The 21,609-nt window shown below is 49.2% G+C and overlaps 1 pseudogene; it reads left to right on the forward strand.

Moving 5' to 3' along the window:
- The window catches only part of LOC128066827 (elongation factor 2-like), a 191,122-nt pseudogene that overhangs the window by 41,531 nt on the left and 127,982 nt on the right, over positions 1–21,609 (forward strand).

Here is a 21,609-nt window from a genome sequence, read left to right on the forward strand (position 1 = left end):
GTGACAGTCTTTATTTTCTTGGGCTCCAAAATTACTGCAGACGGTGAAATGAAAAGACGCTTGCTCCTTGGAAGGAAAGCTATGACAAACCTAGACAGCACATTAAAAAGCAGAGACATTCCTTTGCTGACAAAGGTTCATTCAGTCAAAGCTATGGTTTTTCCAGTAGTCATGTATGGATGTGAGAGCTGGCGCACGAAGAAGGCTGAACGCCAAAGAATCGATGCTTCTGACCTGTGGTGTTGGAAAAGACTCTTGAGAGCCCCGTGGACTGCAAGGAGATCCAACCAGTCAATCCTAAAGCAAATCAGTCCTGAATATTCATTGGAAAGACTGATGCTGAAGCTCCAATACTTTGGCCGCCTGATGCGAAGAACTGCCTCTTTGGAAAAGAACCTGATGCTGGGGAAGACTGAAGGCAGGAGGAGAAGGGGAAGACAGAGGATGAGATGCTTGGATGGCATCACCGACTCGATGGACATGAGTTTGAGCAAGCTCCGGGAATCGGTGATGGACAGAGAAGCCTGGCGGGCTGCAGTCCATGGGGTCACAGTGGGTCAGACATTCAGCAACTGAACTGACTGACAGGGACAGTGGCAAGAGTTGGTTCAAGAATCAGAGCACTGACTCAAAAATGAAAACCACACATTGGTTTCAGCAGCTCTGCAGGTGCCTACGGCAAGAAGAAAATGTTCAAGCTCTCAGGGGAAAAAAGCTGTGGCTTTTAATGGCACAGCAACACTGAGAGCTGACTTTTCAAGAAAAAGGAAGTCAGAAGATAATGGACTGGCATCTGTAAAATGCTGAAAAACAAATAACCACCAACCTGGAATTCGATGCCCAACAAAAACACTCTTCGAAAGTGCAAGCAAAATAAAGACTTGTAGGGCAAATGGAAATGAGACAATTCATCAACCACAGACATGACTAAAAAAATATTAAGGCAGTGCTTTGGGAGAAAGAAAAGTCGTCTCTGACTGAAATATAAAAAACAAGTAAAGACCAACAATAAGGTAACTGTCAGGGTAAATATTAATGCTACAGTGATGATAACGCCGACAATATATCTAAAATTTCAAAGGATAACAGTGACAAGGAGGAAGCAGTCGTGTCAGGGAGGCAGTAAAAGTACTAAGTTAGACTTCAATGTAAAACACAGGCTGTGTCTGCGAATGTGCACCCACCAACCTGGCAGAGGAGCACAGAACTAGAGAAACACCTCATCCTTCTAAAAGAAGGCAAGAGAAAAGAACACGGAACAGGTGGGACAAACAGAAAACACACAGCAACACGGTATCTACAGACGGAAACATCAAAGTTATAAACAGAGCAAATGTCCTCATTAAAAGATAAAAGCGTCACCCTGATTAAGATTAGAGCCACACACTGTTCCCAGAGGCACATGTTAAGATGGAAGACCACAGACAGGTGAGAGTCAAAGATGCCCAGGCGAACAAGGGCAGAAACCTGACGCGGCAACATCACTGTCAGAGAGAGCCTAAGGTAAGAAGCATCACTAGCGATAAAGAGGTGCATCTCCTGCTCACGCAAGTCCAGTCTGCCAAGACGATGAGGATTCTAAATCTGAATGTCCCTGATAACATAACCTCAAAACATCAATACATACAAACGGACAGAAATAGAAGAGCAGTCACAGCCAAGTTCACAATGGCAGTGGGAGACGTTAAAGACACATCTCTCGGGGAACTGGGCTCCCTGGGACGTCGTCACCTGCAGCCACGAAGTACCTGAAATGCGGCTGGCTCTACAATGAGATGTGCTGCAAGCCTGAAACACACACTGGATTTTAAAGACTTAGCATGAGAAAACGAATGTAAAATATTTCATTAGGTTTTATCAGGTTGATTACACACTGAAATGACAATATTTTGGGAATGTTAAAATAAAATATATTACAGGCAACTTCACCTACTTCTGCTTTACTCAACGTGGCTACCGAAATCTGAATTATGATTGACAAATCTGATCTAACTGATACGCACGTAACACTGCATTCCCACTGATAGATATTATTTTCAAGAGCCCAAGGAACATATAACAAAATGAATATATATTGAGCCCTTAGGAAAGCTCACATTATTTCAGAGGACTGAAATAATGCAGGGTATACTTACGGATTGCAATGGGCTGATGGCTTATGTGCCCTCAAACTTCACCCTGCACGTGGTGATGATACCAGGAGGCAGGGACTCTGGGAGAGCTCAGGTCAGGAGGGAATGGGCTCCCGTGCTGCCAGGACAGGGAGAAGAAGCAGGCAGTCTAGGAACCAGGAAACAGGCCTCACCAGACGCGGCACCTGCTGGTGATCTTGGGACTTCCCAGGCTCCGGTACTATAAGAAGCAACTTTCTGTTGTTTATCAGCTGGTCTACGGTATTCATAACAGTAGCCCCTAAAGACCGAGACGGGGCTCTTCATGGAATTAACAGAGATCAAAAAAGGGTCGCCAGAAAAACCTCCCCAAACATTGGGAAGATAAATCACAGACTTCTTGTAGACTTTCATGAATAAGAATTTTAAAAAGCACAATGTAAATTAGAAAATACTTTTACATACAAGATAATGAAAATTTGGCTTATTCAAACTTGTGGGACCCAGCCAACTGTGTTTAGATGCTAACCTAAAGCCTTAAACACGTATACTGGAAAAGAAGGAAGGCCGAAATCAGCTGAGCCTCCTCCCAAAAATCCAGACAGAAAGCACAGCGAGTGGAGCACAAGGTGGATGGGAGAAAAGGAGCAGGAAATGAGGGAACACAGGGCAAACAGGGAATTGTTTAAACAAGCCAGACGTCGGCTCTTTGAAAGGCCCGATAAACCTGATAAACCCCTAGGGAGACTGGTTAGAGAAAGAGACACAGCACAAATCACCAGTATCAAGGATCTTTAAAACGGGGCACAACACATCTTACAGAAAAGAAAGATAGTGTGAACCACAGTTCCCTTACTCATAGGAGAGTCTATGGGCCTAGCAAAGGGGAAATGCCTTACCTAAACATACCCAGGAAGACATACAAAATCAGAAAATGTTATTTGCATGAAAAAAACTAAATCTGAAATTAAAAGCCTCCCCACAATGAAACCAACTGGTTTTGTCAATCAATGCTTCCAAAAATCTAGGGAAGAAAACAGCAATCTCACAGGAACTCTCAGGGTAAACAAGGAACACTCTCCACCTGGTTTTCGAAGACTGGCATACTGCTACTGCTGCTAAGTCACTTCAGTCGTGTCCGACTCTGTGTGACCCCACAGACGGCAGCCCACCAGGCTCCCCTGTCCCTGGGATTCTCCAGGCAAGAACACTGGAGTGGGATGCCATTTCCATCTCCAATGCATGAAAGTGAAAAGTGAAAGGGAAGTCGATCAGTCCTGTCACACTCTTAGTCATCCCATGGAGTGCAGCCCACCAGGCTCCTCCGTCCACGGGAGTTTCCCGGCAAGAGTACTGGAGTCGGTTGCCATTGCCTTCTCCATGGATTGTAGGAACATTAAAGATACACACACATACACACACACACATTAAAGATACACACACACACACACACACACACACACACACACAGAGTTCACTGTGTGAGGTGATGTGTATGTTGAGCAATCATTCCATGATGTCTATGGGCATCAAGTCATCACAGTGTAAACCTGAAATAACAAAAACTGTCTCTGTCACTGACTGCTTAGTGAAGCTAGGGTTCTAAAATCAGGGCCTGGCACCTTATAGCTGGCAGGTGTGGGAACTCGGGTTCATGTGCAGGCTGTACACTCTCTTAATCACAGGTGAGACCTGAAGCAACCAGGCAACTCTCCATTTTTCTTTTTCTGTTTTCCTCTGTTCCCCTTGCCATTTGTGTTTAACAGATTCCCAGCATTGAGTGAGCAGCGTCAATGCAGCAAGAATGTTTCCCCACTTAAGGCAGGAGCGTGTAACACCAGCAGACTTCCCAATCACCCCTGGGTGCTGCATCACACAGAAAAGCAAAGAAACTCGACATTCCCGAGACAGAGCTGCCCGACGGCAGTGGGGACTCTGGTCCCCCAGATGTCCCAAGGGGACCCCCAGGGGCTAGGAGCCCACGCTGGGGCCCCCAGCTTGAGGCCACACTTGCCTTTCCACCATTCTGAAGGTCCTGGCAGAAGAAAGCCAGGCCATGGAAGGGGGATGGTGTGGGACGCAGGGCAGGACTGACTCGGGTCTGTGCTGGGCTCCACACCCAGTCACCACCCTTGGAATGTACAAAGATCTTGGGATCATTCTGGGTTTTTGGCAAAAAGCAATGGAGCCAAAGTCACTTAGGATGGTTTTTAAGGAAAAAACCTCACTGGAGATTCACTCAGTGCCAGCCTCGGCCCCTACTGAGATGCAGACTCCTGGTCATCCAAGGCTGTGCCCGCAGCCCACCAGGGCAAGGGCAGCCTCCCGGACACAGGGTGACACATGGCGTTCTTCCCTCACTTTGAATGAAGGGCTGCTACCCCGTGGATGAACCCAGCTCACTCGTCCACTTCTGATGCTGAGGCCCCCGTGACTCCCACGACCAGAGGATCCAGCCTCTCCCGGGGCCTCCGTGTCACGGCACAGGCCTTGTCCATGTGGCCCCAGCAGGCAGGGTGAGTCGTGTGTGGAGCCTCCCAGCTCGTTGGCCTCGCTGCCACATCAGGGCTGTGCAGGAGCACTGTGGGTCCACTGAATGAGTGGATGAGGGCCCCTAACAATGACAGTGATGACGACGAGGAGGAAGAGGTGAAGGGGGCTGAGGTCCAAGTGTCAGTCCCTGATTCAGGCATCTGTGCATATTAACTCATTTAACCTCAGGACAAGGTTGTGTGTCTGTGTGTGGGGGGCAGGGGCCGGTCCTGCCACTGTTCTCACCTTGGAGCCGGCAAGTTCACTCTCAGTGTCCAGGGGTGGCTGCAGCCACTGGCCACAGACTGGACAGCTTTAACACAAACTCATTCGCCCCCAGTTCTGGAGTCAGAAACCTGTGATCAAGGTGCGGGCAGGGCTCAGCTCCCTCCAGAGGCTCCAGGGGAGGGTCCCTCTGGCCTGGTCCAGCTCTTGGGGGACCCCAGGCCTCCCTGGGCTTGTGGCCACATCACCCCGATCTCTGCGTCCATGTGCCAAACCTTCTCCCCTGGGTGGCTCTGCGCTTCAGATCACTCCCTCTTCTCTTCCAAGCACACCTGCCATTGGATTTAGGGTCCACATGCATCCCGGGTGATTTGGTGCAGAGGTCAGTAAATTATTTCCATCTGCCGAGACCATTCATAGGAATAAGGTCACATTTGCAGGCTGTGGAAGGATGGATGGCTTTCGGGGCCACCACTCAAACCACCATCCTGGTCATGAGGCCGCCGGGCAGAGCCTCCCTGGGCTTGGTGCAGGGAGCTTTGAAGAAGCAGGGCTCCAGGACTTCAGTCCTAAGGCTGCCTCAAGAAGACAGTTAGGATCAGGACATTTGGGCACAGAGAACAGGTGAGCAGGGCCCCAAGGTGTGCTGGTGGGCGTGGGGCTCTCCTGCAGGGAACCTGGAGCCTGACATGACAGCCCAGGGCCAGGGGACATAGCGCATGGGTTTGGGAATGGACACATCCCAGCACAGACGAGGGGAGGCAGGCATGGGCGCTCAGGCCGGGGAAGCCCAGATCTTCCCGCTGCCCTCAAGGGGCAGGTCAGATGGGCACTGGAGGGAGCCGCGGTTTAAACGACAGGGGTCGCAGTCCCGGTCTGCTGCTGGGTTGTCTCTGGCGAGTGACTCAGCCTCTCTGAGACCATCTATTGCTCCTCTGCAAATCTTTGCCATATGTGACTTGCTTCACAGTTGAGGGGAGATCTTGGTGCTCTCAGCATCCCCGCCCAACCCCGTGGCTGGGGCTATGCCATATCTCCACGACCTTGAAGCCGCTAAGACCACCCCTGCACAGACTCTCTTTGCAAAGAAGCTGGAAGCCGCTTCCCCTACCATAGGAAGCCGTGAGGCACCGAGACCCAAGAGGCAGCAACGCCTCTAGCCTGGGGGCTCCCGGGCGCGGGGTTGACCACATGGGGCAGCAGGAATGACCACGGATGGCCCCATACAGCCAACCCCGTCTTTCCTGTTACAGCTCCCGTTTATTTCTATGCGTTCTGTTCAGCCACATGCAAAGACCCAAAATATATTCCTCCGAGTCCATGGAGATTTCTCTCGATGCTGGTCAAGAAGCAGTGCCCGGGCCACATCCCTGGGAAAACACGCTCAGCTGTTTATGTAAGCGACAGGGTCCCTCCAAGTAAAACATCTGGCAGGATTGGGAAAGGGTCGTGGGACTCGGTGGACGTATGGGATGTCCTCGTTCTTACACATATAGGATGTTTTAAACCCTGGTGCCTGGCCTGACAGCAGTCTGCTCCCGGCAGGAAGAAACCATAAGATGCTGGTCCCCTCCGCCAGCAGGACGCCCCAGAGCGGTGGCTTCTGGCCGGACTGGCCCCTCGGGTGGGGAGTCTGGAGGCCACAGAACTGCAGGGGCCTTGAGCCTTGGCGTGGGCATGGGAAGGGCCAAGGGGCTCGGGGAGAGGACAGGGTCAGGGCCCTTGCAGTGGACCGCCGCCAAATGCTGGACAAAGACAAGAAATAACAAATGTCATACTTTAAAGTTCCTAAAGAGCCAAGAAGGCCCAGAATAGTGACCAGGTCTGTGCCCTCCGAGGTGTGGGAGGGGAAGGGGAGGCTTGCCCAGCACAGACTGGACTGGTTTAAACCTCCACTCCCGGCTCAACTCACAGGAACAGCGACCTCACCATAGTTGTTCCCGGCACTTTCCTTTTAGAAGGAAGAAGGGAATCACAGAACAAGCAAAAACGTCCCCGGGGGGATTCCTTGTGGTCGAGGATGCCAAGGGCCCCTATTCGTCCCCACGGCTGCCTGAGCCGCCGTGTTATATGTCACAGCCACCCATCTTCGCTGAAGGGCAGCCTCCTAGCTTGTTGGAAGGTTGGCCTCAATGAGGCCAAGCCTGGGGTCCTTAGCTCCCCCCAGAGGGCTCCCAGGCAGCACACCTCCCCAACCCACCCTGACCCCACAGCTGCCACCCACCCCAGAGGGCCCCGTCACTGCCATCAAGGAATTAGGGGTGCCACGTCTCAGGCCTGAGGGTGGTGGGCGCGCTTCCACGCCATCTTGTGTGTGAACCCCAACTGGCTCACGGTCCAGCAGGAGCTGTGGGGAGCGTGTGTACATGGCAGGGACACACAGGACGGCTTCCGAGCACCGCCGGGCCAGGAAGCCGCAGAGCCCCGGTGGGAAGCCTGGGTCGGACTTCTGACCACCACAGGGGACTGGTCAACCTCCCCGCTGTGCCCTCGGCTTCCTCAGCTCTAAGGATAATACCACCACTCAGAGGGCCTCTGATGCCAGGGCCGCTCTGTGGGAGAGGCCGTGTTCTCCTCGAATCTGTTCAAGGCACGTGATGGCTGGTCTGTCCCTAATGACCGGGTGCATTCTTGGCAGCCCTGGGTCCTGCCTGCTCTTCCTGTTGGCACCGGGGTCCCACGTGGGTGTGAGCTGAAAGGCTGGTTCCAGGCTGAGTCTCTCTGCTTAGGTGACAGACGTGCCCCCCGGGAGGGAGAGCGTCTGGCGTGGGGTGGGCCTCATCCCCTCCTTCTGATCAGCGCCAGGACCACCCTCCTTCCAGTTCCCGGAGTTGGAAGACAGGGGCCCTTTCTGGGTCACCTGAACGTGTCATCTCACAGGAGCCTTGGTTGAGGATATTTGCTGAGTGATCCATGGGGCCGGGGGCACAGACCTGCCGAGTTCCTACCGTGTGCAGGCCGAGAATGCTCCTGAGGTCCTTCCCCAACCTCTGGCAGCATCCTTGGGTTCATTTTAATACTCGTGGACGAGGAGGCAGGCTGGGACTGCCCTGGGGGCTGACCCTGACTTGCTCACGCCTGCCCTCTACCTGGACGGCTCCCGAAGCGGACAGCAAAGTGCTCAGTCCCTGGGAAAGGGTCTGCAGGGAGGCATTTCTGCTCTGTGGTTCCTGCTGACCATGTCTGCACCGCCCAGGAGGAGTGGTCACATGGGGTGCTGGCATAAGCATGCTTTCTCCACATCCTGGATATGGTACCCTTGACTGTCTCCAGTGAGCCAGGACCCAGAACGCAGTCTCTGAGGGAGCTGGGGCTGCAGGACCGGCTGGGGCAGATTTACCCCTCAGCTTCGGCATAGGGTCTGGTTCCTGAGGCCTGGCTTCTTGAAGGAATAAAAGACATGTATTCATTCACAGTTCTGCTTTGATGATTGGTGGGTAGGTTACTCAGATCCACCCTCTCATGGAAAACAAAAACAATTAAAACGTGTCACGCCTTAAAGTTGCTGAAGACCTGAGAAGACCCAGAGGAGCAACTGCCCAAGAGGAGGAGTCCAACAGAAGACCCCTCTCTCCTCATGGAGTGGACTCCCAGGAGACGACACTTTCAGGTGACCCAGAAAGGACCTCCCTCCTCCAGCCTCGGGAATGACAAGGAAGGTGGTTCTGGTGCCGAGCAGGAGAAGGAGCAGGTGAGGACCCCAGTGGGTCCAGGCATGTCAGCCCGTGACCTTGGTTCAAGGCGACCCTATCCATAACACCCTCAGATGAGTGGAGAATGCAAGTGCCAAGTCTTTCTGGATAAGGACACCTTCTTCCCAGGCTTGGGAACTGCCCTACGGGTTATGGAAGAGTGGTGGCCGTTATGGAAGAGCGCCAGGCACACCAGGATGAAAGACAGCTGGAGGAGAACCAGCAGAAGTGACCCCCTCAGCTTTGGGATTCTGAGAGGATTTGATGGATAATACATCTAATAAATCAGCTAAGCTCATCTCATTTAGAGAAATGAACCTCAAGATAGAAAGGTCCTGCCAAGGACAGGAAACCATTAAAGAAAATGACACAGCCAACTTGGAAAAGAACCAAACAGAACGAGCAGAAATAAAAAGGTGTCATAACGAGAAGTGAAAATACAATAGACGCGTTTGAAGACACTTGGCCTCTTCAGGAAAAGGAGACACGTGGCCACTCAGCAGGGGCATGCTGATAATGTATGCAGCCCCCTGCCCAACCCCCTGCTCTCCAGGAAGGAACCCTGATCTGCAGCTGCATCATTTGCCAATTTCCGTGGTGTAAATTCTCCCGCTGTGGCCTGTTTCATGTACCAAAGGGTTAACACCCGGCTGGCAGAATTCCCGATGAGCCAGAGAGAGCCGACTCTGGCACACAACCGGCCTAGAGACATGGGAGGACATCAAAACCGCAACCAGAGGGGCACAGATTTCAGCCCGACTACCTAGGACCAGGGAGAGTCGTCCTTGGGGAACTTTAAAGACAAGACTCTTAAAACATGTCCAGAATTCACTTGATAACTTTGCCATTTCCTTCTCCACTTTAGAACAAGTACGCTTCCACAAAACCAGGAGAGGCCCAGAGGGAGCCAGGTGGGGTGTAGAAAAGCCTCAGCACTTAAGACTCAAGAGACATAAAAACTTTACAGCCAAAGAAATGAATGTGTAATGGTGGAATGATGAATAGAGATATGAATAGCTTCGGGACTAGACAATGCCCCTGACACCTCACTGCAGGAGAGGCTCATGGCACAGGCACTAAGCCTGGGGGTAGGAGTGAGATGGAGGCTGAAGACCACATTTTGTTGTTGTTCAGTCACTAAGTCACGTCCGACTCTTTGAGATCCCATGGACTGCAACACACCAGGCTTCCCTGTCCTTCACCACCTCCCAGAGCTTACTCAAACTCATGTCTATTGACTCCGTGATGCCATCAAACCATCTCATCCTCTGATGCCCCCTTTTCCTCCTGCTCTCAATCTTTCCCAGCATCAGGGTCTTTTCCAATGAGTCAGCTCTTCACACGGGTTGGCCAAAGTATTGGAGCTTCAGCTTCAGCATCAGTCCTTCCAATGAATATTCAGGGTTGATTTCCTTTAGGATTGACTGCTTTGATGTCCTTGCAGTCCAAGGGACTCTGAAGAGTCTTCTCCAACTCCACAGTTCCAAAGCAGCAATTCTTTGGCACTCAGCCCTCCCGACAGTCCAGTTCTCACGGTTCAGGGCCAAGAGTCTGACATGAGAACCCAGCACCCACGTTCAACTGCCCCTGTCGGGCCCAGTGGCCTTGATCTCCTTGCCCCACCTCTCAGAGCCTCAGTTCCTTCCTGTGGTAAAGGGATCTGACCCTTTTACCACAAGCCAGGTCAGGATGCCCACAGAAGGTGGGGTGGGGATGGGGCTTTGCATCCAGGCTGACAAGTCCCTGAGAACATCTGTTGCTGCATTATCCTTACATACGGAGTTGTTGAAATTAGACCTGAGGTGCCCCTAAGTCGAGAACCCCCACTCCAATGTCCAGGCTATGGGGACGGACCCCCACTCCCAACTCCATGCTCATCACCACACTTAGCCAAGTCTGGGAACTGTCTCAGACACCAGCTCATGCCCACAAAGCCTCAGCTGGAAACTGCAAGAAACATGCCCCTCTCCCCTGTCCCATGTCCATGGCAACCCTGCCCACCCCCCAGCAGGTGAAAGCCCCTCCATTCTAAGGTGGAAAAACCAAGGTCCCGTGCTGGTGACGGAATGATACACCAACACTGCAGAGTGGTTTAAATCTTTATATTTTAACACTTGCTTCTTACAGCTACTTTATTTTATATCCCTTGCACAACAAGCTACAGGGCAAGCTGCCAAGCACTATGATTCAGAGACTATACAGTGCGCAGGCGCAGGGCGAGATAACCTTTACCTTGACTTATTTACTGCAGCTAAGACTGTGTTTTGGGGAACTTCCTTATCAACTTAGAATCCGTTTTGTCCCAGGGTCTGTTCCTTTTGAGGAATCAGAGAAACATCCTTGTGTGCAAGAAATGTTCTTTTCCCATGGGAACAAACAGGATTCTTAGCTGAACATCTCGTTTGCAAGAATGTTCAGCCCTGGTTGAGAGTCTCGTTTGCAAGCACTTCTCAACCTTCCTTAAACCTAGTTCCCTACATCTCCCCCTTTCTTTTCTTGTAGATGCTGAATAAGTGCTTGAATAGGCAAAGCTTCTTCTTTTAATTGTTTCCCTTTTTTCCAGCGCCGGTAGACTATAAAAGCAATAAAACATAAAGCAACAATTAACAAAGTATTCACAAAGGATGTTGTTAACAATGTAGATACATGCCCTAAAGGATTAAGGTTATCTAATCCTTCTTGAAGACTCTTCAGTATATCAGAACCAAGAATATTAGGCAGCGTCTTACTAAAAGTTGACAATATAGTTTCTTCCAATTCCATAATTTCAGCAGTTAAATTCTGGTGTCCCACTAAAGACCTTTTCACCTTTTCCCAACCCTCACTCATATTAAAGGGAACAGGGGTTACACATAGGTGAGATGAGTTCTAATCACATTTTAACACACTCTTTGTAGCTAACACAGTCATTTGATCTCCTAACCAGGAAACAGTATGTTGTAAATTCAATACATCAGTAGCCAATTGAGAGTCCAAATCATGTTGTTGTTGCCACAATAAATGAGCATCTTTATGCCATTCCCTGACAAAATCAGCAGTCTGTATGCCTTGATGCAAAGCAAGACCTGCTACAGTTGCTGTTGCTGTTACTGAAGCCACGGCGAGAATTGATGCGATGACAATGCCAAGCATTCTTCGAGATCGATGGAGAAGAGTTTGTACAGCATTCACAAGATGAGTAACAGCAAAAGAGTCCGACCAAGGTCGAGTAAGATTAACAGGCAACCAAAGTTCAGTCCGTGCTTTCACAATGACCAAAGAATAATTACTGGAATGGACCATCTTGTTTTCAACATTTTCCCACCAGGAACGATTTATACATTGAGTCAAGTTACAATCAGAACATGATATAACTCCCAAAATTTCATTCCAAATCCATTGCCCATACAGTAAAGAATAAGGAAATTTTACACATGCTATAGCAGAGTAAGATTTATTAATATGCAAATGAACTTGAAATGGCCCCTTAGGATCATTAATATTTAAAGTAAAGTTTCCTGTCTGTATAGTAAGGTCACCTGACACTGCCCATAATTTCCATATATTTCCTTGTAATTGAGGGTGCCCATCCATTTGTAATTGAGGTGGAACCAATGCAGAATGTTGCCATTTTACAGTTTCATTTCCTTGAGATAATGGTCCGGGGAGAGAAGAATGAGCTCGAATATGAGTAAAAAAGACAGGGTTAGTTCGCCTAATTAATAATTGTTGAACCTGAAAAAATAATTTATCAATATTAGTTTTTAAAGTTACCAGTAGAGTGGCTTCAGGAAGATAAATACATGAAAAGACTGCATATTTAGAATCAGAAACAATATTAATAGGAATATCAAAAAAATCCTGTAATGCTAAACAAATGGCCCAAAGTTCAGCAAGCTGCACAGAAGAAAAGGAATGTGAAACAACTTTAGAAGTAGTATCAGTCCAATAACCAGCAGTATTTTTATTGGCATCTGTAAAAATAGTTTTTTCTTCAACTGGAATATTAGATATAGGAGATTTATAAACCATTGATGTATGTCGAAGAAAATCTATCATTTTAGATTGAGGATATTGATTAGAAAAAGTCCCTGAATAAGATGCAAGAGCTATCTGCCAATTTTCATTAAACTGTAAGCAATTAAAAATTTGGGTGGAAGTAAGTTGAGTAATAATTGTTTGAGGGTCACTTCCAATTAACTGAGTAATACGGCCTCGACCTTTCAAAATAAGGAAAGCAATTCTATCCATATAAGTAGTAAGCTTTTTTGTATAGTTATTGGGTAAAAATACCCACTCAATCAACCCTGCAGATTGAGCAATAACTCCAGTAGGAGAATAGGGAGTATGGAACACTATGAAATATATAGGTTGATCCTGTTGTAGATAAGTAAGAAACCCTTCATTTAACCGTTGCTCTACAAAGTGTAATTTCTCTTTTGCTTGAGAAGTAAGAGACCGAGAACTGTTAAGAGCAGTATCACCCTCTAAAGTAGAAAATAAATGACGCAATTGATGTGTAGGAATTTCTAACATGGGACGTAACCAGTTAATATCACCCAAAGGCTTCTGAAAATCATTAAGAGTTTTTAAATTATCTCGTCTAATTTGGACCTTTTGAGGTTTTATTCTTTGTCGTTCCAAAATAGCACCTAAATATGAAATAGGAAATTCAGTTTGAATTTTTTCAGGAGCAATTTGAAGATTAAAATCACTTAAAGCCTTTTTTACATGAATAAAAAATTTATCTCGTTCCTCTTTACTAGGAGCTGCCAATAGAAGATCATCCATATAATGATAGAGAAGACAATTAGAAAATTGTTGTCTCACAGTAATAAGAGCACGATCAACAAACTCCTGACAAAGTGTAGGGCTATTAATCATTCCTTGAGGCAATACTGTCCATTGATAACGTTTTACGGGCTGCCCATGATTATACACTGGAATAGTAAAAGCAAATTTATTTCTATCTTTTATTTGCAAAGGAATATTAAAAAAACAATCCTTCAAATCTAAAACCATCAAAGACCAATCCTGTGGAATCAAAGCAGGAGAAGGGAGACCTAATTGCAAAGCTCCCGTAGGTTCTATACATTTGTTAACTTCCCTTAAATCAGTCAACATTCTCCATTTACCAGATTTTTTCTTAATGACAAAAACAGGAGAATTCCAAGGAGACGTGGAAGGTTCAATATGGCCGGATTGAGGCTGTTCTTTTACTAATTGTTCTAAAGCCTCGAGCTTCACTTTTGGAAGCGGCCACTGCTCAACCCATTTAGGGACATCAGTTAACCATTTCAATGGGAGAGCTCGAGGAATTTGAGCAGTGGCTACAAGTTTTCTGACGAGATGGTAAGCGTTGTTTCTAAAGAAAATAAAAGATCTCTTCCCCAGATATTAATAGGTATATTAACAATGTAAAAAGAAATAAATACTTTCTTTCCATTAGACAATTGGCATGACAAAGGTTGAGCGCTTCTCCACACATCTGCCATTGATCCTAAGCCTGTTAAAACAAGAGGAATTTTTTCTTTTTTCCAGTCATTAGGCCATTGCTGGAGAGAAATAACCGAAACATCTGCTCCTGTATCCACTAATCCTTCAAACTGTTTACCTTCAATAACCAGTGACATTAAAGGACGAGAGTCATTAATAAGCATTTCCTAAAATATACTTTTTCCCGTACTTCCAAAACTATTGACTCTCTCTCCCTACCTCAGCCTTGTCGGCAGCTACCAGAAATAGGGATGCGTAAGGTGGTGCAGAAGGGTTAACAGCCTTGGAAGTTTGTTTTTTATTTAATAAAACCTTTTAAAAGGCAGCAGTCATTGCTTCTACAGAATCTGAATCCTCCCCAGAACTCACATCTCTATCTGGCTCAGTGGATGAATCTGTACTATCATCCGGAGGTTTGGGCGGAGGCCGAGGTGAAGCCCCCTCCTCAAGATAACATGAGGCGGCCTCACTATCAGCAGCCATTAATTTTAAAGCCTGTGTTATAGCGCTACAGAGAGTCCACAGCCTTAAAGGAATCACATTTCCTTTTTGATGCTGCCTTTTTAACTCTTTCTGCACCACTTTCCATTCCTTCAGATTTAGCTGTACTTCTGTTTGATATTGAAACCAATAACAATGCTGCTCTATAAGACAGAATAACTCACTCAAGCGGCGAGTAGACGTTTTAATTCCTATAGAATGCAGGAGCCCCTTAATTAGCTCCATATATTGTGACTTTAAAGATGGGGAATTCCCCATAGTTTTTTCTTTTTCTTTTCTCTTATTTTCTGTTCTTTTTCTCTTATTTTTCTTATTTTCTCGAAAGTCCCCCTTTCAGCATTTCGCTCCGGGGTGCTCTCCCTTTCTGATTTTTATTCTTTTCTCTTTTTCTCGAAAGTCCCCCTTTCAGCCTTTTGCTCCGGGGTGTTTACCCTTTCAGATTTTTATTCTTTTCTCTTTTTCTTTTCTATTTCCCGAAAGTCCCCCTTTCAGCCTTTTGCCCCGGGGTGCTTACCCTTTCTGTTCCGTCGTGCCCCACGTTGGGCGCCAGATGCTGGCGACGGAATGATACACCAACACTGCAGAGTGGTTTAAATCTTTATATTTTAACACTTGCTTCTTACAGCTACTTTATTTTATATCCCTTGCACAACAAGCTACAGGGCAAGCTGCCAAGCACTATGATTCAGAGACTATACAGTGTGCAGGCGTAGGGCGAGACAACCTTTACCTTGACTTATTTACTGCAGCTAAGACTGTGTTTTGGGGAACTTCCTTATCAACTTAGAATCCGTTTTGTCCCAGGGTCTGTTCCTTTTGAGGAATCAGAGAAACATCCTTGTGTGCAAGAAATGTTCTTTTCCCACGGGAACAAACAGGATTCTTAGCTGAACATCTCGTTTGCAAGAATGTTCAGCCCTGGTTGAGAGTCTCGTTTGCAAGCGCTTCTCAACCTTCCTTAAACCTAGTTCCCTACACTGGGCAGAACATCTCGTTTGCAAGAATGTTCAGCCCTGGTTGAGAGTCTCGTTTGCAAGCACTTCTCAACCTTCCTTAAACCTAGTTCCCTACAGTCCCGAGTGGGGAAGCCACTTACCTGAGGCTGCTCAGCCTTCAGGAAGTGGCCGGGCTGGGTCTGGACCTGCACACATGGCCACACGGGCTGTGTGGGGTCTGAGCCCCTCTGGGAGCTCAGGTACCCTTACCGCCTGACCAGCCATCCTGGAGTCTGGTGTGGAGGTGGCTCCCGTCCTCCAGTAGGCAGTTGCTCGCTTGCTTTTCAAAAAAGCAATATCCAAAAGACGGGAAACAGATACCACCACGGCCCACACCAACTCCGGGAAGGAATGAGGAGAAACTACAGCCTGCCAGCCGTGGGGTGCGGTGGCGAGCCCTGAACGGCAGCTTGAAAGCAAACTGACCTCGTAGGGTTCACATGTCTGCGGCCTTAACAATTGGCCGAATCCGGAGTCAAGTTCAACATCAGGGAGGTGTGGGCCTCGGTCACCCCCAGTGCATAGTCGGGATTTTCCTGTGTGGCTTTTCAGCAATTGCCAGTGGACATACATAATGCCCTGGCTTTGAGTCTGCCCTTGAAAAATGCTGATGGGTTTCAGTTACAAGGAAACATGTTGGCCCACAAGCTGCTCTTGTCCATTTCCTGGGAACCCTGGCTGCTAACCCCACAGCCATCGGAGGGACAGAGCAGTGGGGAATGGGCGGAAGAGGCGCTCCTGCAGAAGGCAGGCCTGGGCCACCTGCCTCCAGGACCTTTTCCTACCATTTCCATCCTGTCTGCTGTCCCAGGGGTCTCTGACATGACATCCCTCCTGGACCCTCATGTGTGAAACTGACTTCGGGGGTCATCTCTGGATTAAGGGGTCAGATCCTGATTTGACAATGAGGGCCCCTCTTGTGGGTGGCTGGGGAAGCAATTTTTAAGCTGAGGTCCTCTGGGCCCACGGTGCCTAGCGGAGGGTCGGGGGGCAAGTGGGTCACCTGTGGTCACAGCCACTTGGCCAGGCTCAGGCTCCATCCATCCTATACGCAAAGTTATGAGCATGTTTCTTCCAGACCCACCACTTCCCCCTCCACTGGGTTCCTGACCCAGGCACCCAGTGCTGTGTATGGGTCTCTGTCTGGGGTACATCTGGGGCACTGGACAGGGGATTGGGGACTTGCGTAGACACTGGAGGGGGGGGCCTTCCTTGGGGAAGTTTCTGACAGTTCCTGGGAAACAGGCCTGCACGCTCCTCGCACCTCTAAGCATGGACCAGGGTCAGCAGTTTATACACCCTGGGAGCAGGTGAGAGGTGCACTGTGGGGCACTCCTAGACCTGCTAAAAGTCAGAACCTGCATCTTGACGACCTCAGGGGCTTCCGTGCACACCCCGGGACACTGCACCGAGGCAGCCAGGCCAAGGCTTGGTCCCCACCAGACCACCTGCCCTGCTCAGCTCTCCAACCACACCCATCCATGGCTATACTCGAGGGGTCCTGCGTGAGCTCCCCCCATTCCTGGGATAACTGCTTGTGTGTAAAGACTCAGCTTTGTAGCGGGGTGAATGGTGCCCTCCAAAAGAGACACCCACATCCCAACTCCCCATATTTGCCAGGGGGCCTTTATTCGTAAATCGGGTCATTGCAGAGGAAATCAAGTTAGATAAGGTTACAGTGGATTAGGTGGGCCTTATGCAGAATGATGGGTGTCTTTATAAGAAGAGAAGAGACACACAGAGAGGAGGAGGCCATGTGAGGAGGAAGCCGAGGCTGAGGGGATGTGGCCACAAACCCAGGAACACCTGGAGCCCCAGAAACTGGAAGAGCTGGGAGTGACGCTCCTCCAGAGCCCAGGTCGGGGGGCCCGGTCCTGCTGACCCTTGACTTTAGACTTCTGGCCCCCAGAACTGGGAGACTGTCGATTAGTATTGTTTTAAGCCTCCCCACCACCCCAGTTTGTGGTCGTCGGTATCAGAAGCCCCACCTGGGACACTCAATGTTCTGTGTCCCTAAGATCCACCAATCGACCGCTACCTCAGCCAGGCCAGTCTTCCCCCGGTCATCACGGGATGTCTTCTCAACAATAAACCTCCTGACTCGGGAGAAAGGCTCACGCTGCACACAGGGGCCCCATCTGTGTGGGGCTCAAAGCCCATGTTGCCTCAGAGCGGCTCAGCCTCACACACCTGCTGGCCCAGGGGGAGCAAAGGGGGTCACACACCTCTGAGCCCCTGTGCCCTCCACACCCTGCCCAGTCATAACTGCAGACGACCGGGCCAGCAGACATTTCAGGAGGGCAGACTTGCTTATCTGCCCCCACTGCTCTTGCTTCCCTGTCCTTTTGCATCCCCCCACCCCTGCTTCTGGGCTTCCCTTGGGCCTCCCTTGGAGCTCAGCGGGTAAAGAATCTGCCTGCGATGCAGGAGACCTGGGTTCGGTCTCCTGGGAAAGGCTACCCAGTCCAGTGTTCTGGCCTGGAGAATTTCATCGACTGTATAGCCCATGGGGTCGCCAAGAGTTAGACATGACTGAGCAACTTTCATTTCCTTCATCCTTGCTCCTGGTCCAGCCTGTCCAGCTGGCCCTCATGTTTGGGCCCGGGGGACACTGGTGACATCTGGGGACATTTTCAGTTGCATTTATGAATGCTGCAAGATATTAAATGCCAACAACACCAAGGCTGAGAAATCCCACTTGAAGACTCTTCATCTTTTGGAGGTCATTGTTTGAGTATCCAACGGAGTCTATGGATTTCTTTCTCCCTGGGGAAGCATGCAGAAGCCCCAGTTTTGTTTCACAGTGGGCAAGGTAGTGTGACTGGGCTCTCTCCGAGGCTATTTTGTTCCCCAAACCTTCTCACTTCTTGTAATCAGAGCACACCCGGGAATGAGTCTTCCCTGACATCTCTCCACTACTCAGGTTGGTGTGGACCCGCACACACCCCGCACGCTGCCTGTGCCCAGTGGCCGCTGAATAGACTCTGGTCTCGAGCAGGGGCAGGCAACAGGCTTCCTGGGGACTGATTCATCTCAGGGGAAAGCTGAGGGTTGCAGGGGCCATGGAAAAGTCGGTAATGATCTGAAGACACCACAGGAAGATGGCTCATGCTCAGCTCCAGCTTTTTGAAATCTTGAACCATTTAGTTTATGCCAATAACAGTTTCACCTAAAAAGGGCCCAATCAGAGACTTCCCTGGTGGTCCAGCGGTTAACACTCTGCCTTCCAATGCAGGGACAGTGGGTTCAGTTCCTGGTTGGGGAACTAAGATCACCGCATGCCTCGAGGTGTGGCCCCCAAATTTTGTTTAAAAAAGCCCACTCAACTGCTGAAAACCTTTTAAGGCTATAGAACCAAATTATCACTGATGTTTGGGGTCACCGTGACCTTGTGATTTGTATTAATAATAAGAAATACATTTTTGGTCTTTGCCCCCAGTCCTGGCACAGAGCTCCTAAAACTCTGGCAATTACCGAAGTGGGGAGAGCAGTCAAGGTGTCTCTTGTTAGGTGAATGAGGTGGCTTTTCGGAGAGTGCCTCCTTTCCAAAGGGGGGCGCTGCTTGCCAGGGCAACTAAGCACATGGTTAAGGATTGGAATTTCCGGTCCCTCCTCTGCCCCGCTCCTCCCCTGACCATGTCTGGGAAAGCCAAAAGGGCTTCTGGTTGAAGCAATCACCAACAGCCACTGATTTAATCAATTGTGCTTGTGTGATGACTCCTCCATAAAAATCCCCAAACAGGGTCTGGACAGCTTCTGGGTTGAGGAACACATGCAGATTTGGGGAAAGTGAGGCTCAGAGATGGTGAAGTTCCGTGCCTCCCCCCCACACACCCTGTCCTATGTATCCCCCTCCACCTGCTGTTCCTGAGTTTATTACCTTTCACAATAAGGCTGTGATCTACTAGGCAACATGTTTCTCTGAGTTCCGCGACCACTCCAAAAATTAATAGAACCCAAAGTCATTAGAACCTCGGAACGGGTAGCCAGCGGGTCAGAGCGCGGGTGACAATCTGGGCTTGCAAATGATGGCTGGAGTGGGGGAAGAGTCTTGTAGGGCTGGGCCTTTAACCTGTGGGGTCTGGAACTACCCCCAGATAGGCAGGGTCCACACTGAGTTAGGTTGCAGGACCCCCAGCTGCTGTCACAGAAGTGCTGGGTGATGCCGGGGAAACAACACATGCATGTTGGAACTGGAAGAAGCCTCGTCACTTACTAGTAGAACTCGATCTTTCCTGGTGGCCATAACCAATGTCTTTATGCCTGATGTTTATTTCAAAGTCAGAAGATTTAAAGAAGATATGTGTGGTGAAGGATTTAACTGGACTTGGAAAGGCTCTTCTTTCTCCTTTGTGAGCGTGGCCATTCCATTATCATATGAGCAATAATGATACATGACTGAATATTCACATCACCAGTGAGAACTTCCTGAGTGCCAGACTCTAAGTGAAGTACTTTAGAATAACCCAGTGATGTAATGAGTTGTTTCCCAGACGGTTCAGCAGAAAAGAACCCGCCAGCCAGTGTAGATTGTGAAATGCAGGAGACCTGGGTTCAGTCTCTGGGTGGGGAAGATCCCCTGGAGGTGGAAATGGCAATCCATTTCCGTATTCTTGCCTGAAAAATTCCACGGATAGAGGATCTTGGGTGCTACAGGCCACAGGGGTGCAAAGAGCTGGACACGAATGAGCACCTGAACATGCACACAGTCGTGCAAATACTGCTGGTTTCTCTGTTCGACAAATGGTGAGACATCATTGCTGTTGTTGTTCAGTCATCCGATTTTGTCTGATTCTCTGTGACCCCATGGACTATACACTCCAAGGAATTGTCTAGGCCAGAATACTGGAGTGGGTAGTGTTTCCCTTCTCCAGGGGATTTTTCTGATTCCCCGCATATTGTAAGAGTCAACTTGAGAATTCTTGTTTTTTATTTCATTTCAAATAGCCTTTGCGTATCTGAAAGGACAGTGTAGGTACTTTCGAGATGTATTCTGCAAAACAAAGCCCTTTTGGCAAATGTGGTCATGATCTCCACGTCGGCATTGCTGTGGTAAGTGTCACATCTCAGCCAGAAGCCAGATCCTAAGCCCTTCCTCTGGCAGAAACAAAGTCACAAAATAAGCCAAGCAAGGGAGCTGGAAAAACAAACCACACCAACAACCAGAAACTCATCCCTCATGAGACAAAGCTAGAGAAAAAGCCAACATCCGTGTGGCCCCAAAACCCTCTTGGCAACGAATGTTCAGTATGGAAGAGACGAAACATATCAAGTTCTAAGGAGAGGCAATGCCCATGGCCAGTGTGGTTTAGCAACGGCCTGACTGCTCAGATGTAGACACACACCAATGTAAACCCTCTGCAGACGGCAGTGATGGTCATCACCATAGTAAGTGTTTAGTCTGGTGACAACCTGCCCTGGGCACCACATAAGGGAGCAGACCTGATTCTCTTCCTCTGCCCCCACACCATTCACTCATGAAGGCAGCTCAGGTGCTATCGAGCCCTGCCTGCCTGTCTGGCTCGTCCATGAGCTGTGACCACCTCCAGGGAAGGACTCCACCTTCTCTTCTCTCTGCACCATGAACCTGCACACAGGGGGCCTTCAGAACCTCAGGAGACTCACCCCACCCACACTATAGCCAGAACCCTCCCCAGGCATTAAAACAGCTGTGGAGTCACTTTGGCCTAAGCCCTGGTTACAGATCCCTGCAACCTACTACAGCCTCTACAGCGTGAATAATCAGGTCCTTTATACACAGATTCCTGGCTGTGAGATTCGAGCTTTGGATTCATTGTCAGCTCTGTCCCTCCCGTGGCAGCCAGGTGGGCCACGATGCAGACAAAGGAGCTCATGAGCTGAGTTTCAAGGGAGGCATTGAAAGGACAGCGATGGAGGCAACCTGTTGCAAACTGAGGGAGGGTCCCTATGTGTCTCAGAAAAGGCCTCTGGTGTGCAGGCGTGGAGGAGGGCTCCCACGGTGCAAAGGAAAGAGAGGTACTCAGGGGCAAAGGCTCATGGCCTCTCCTGTAGCAGCTCCACTTGGTAGCTCGTGAACAGTGGACAGCCAATGTGGTC

Source organism: Budorcas taxicolor, chromosome 21, assembly GCF_023091745.1.
Source record: "Budorcas taxicolor isolate Tak-1 chromosome 21, Takin1.1, whole genome shotgun sequence".
NCBI lineage: Eukaryota > Metazoa > Chordata > Mammalia > Artiodactyla > Bovidae > Budorcas > Budorcas taxicolor.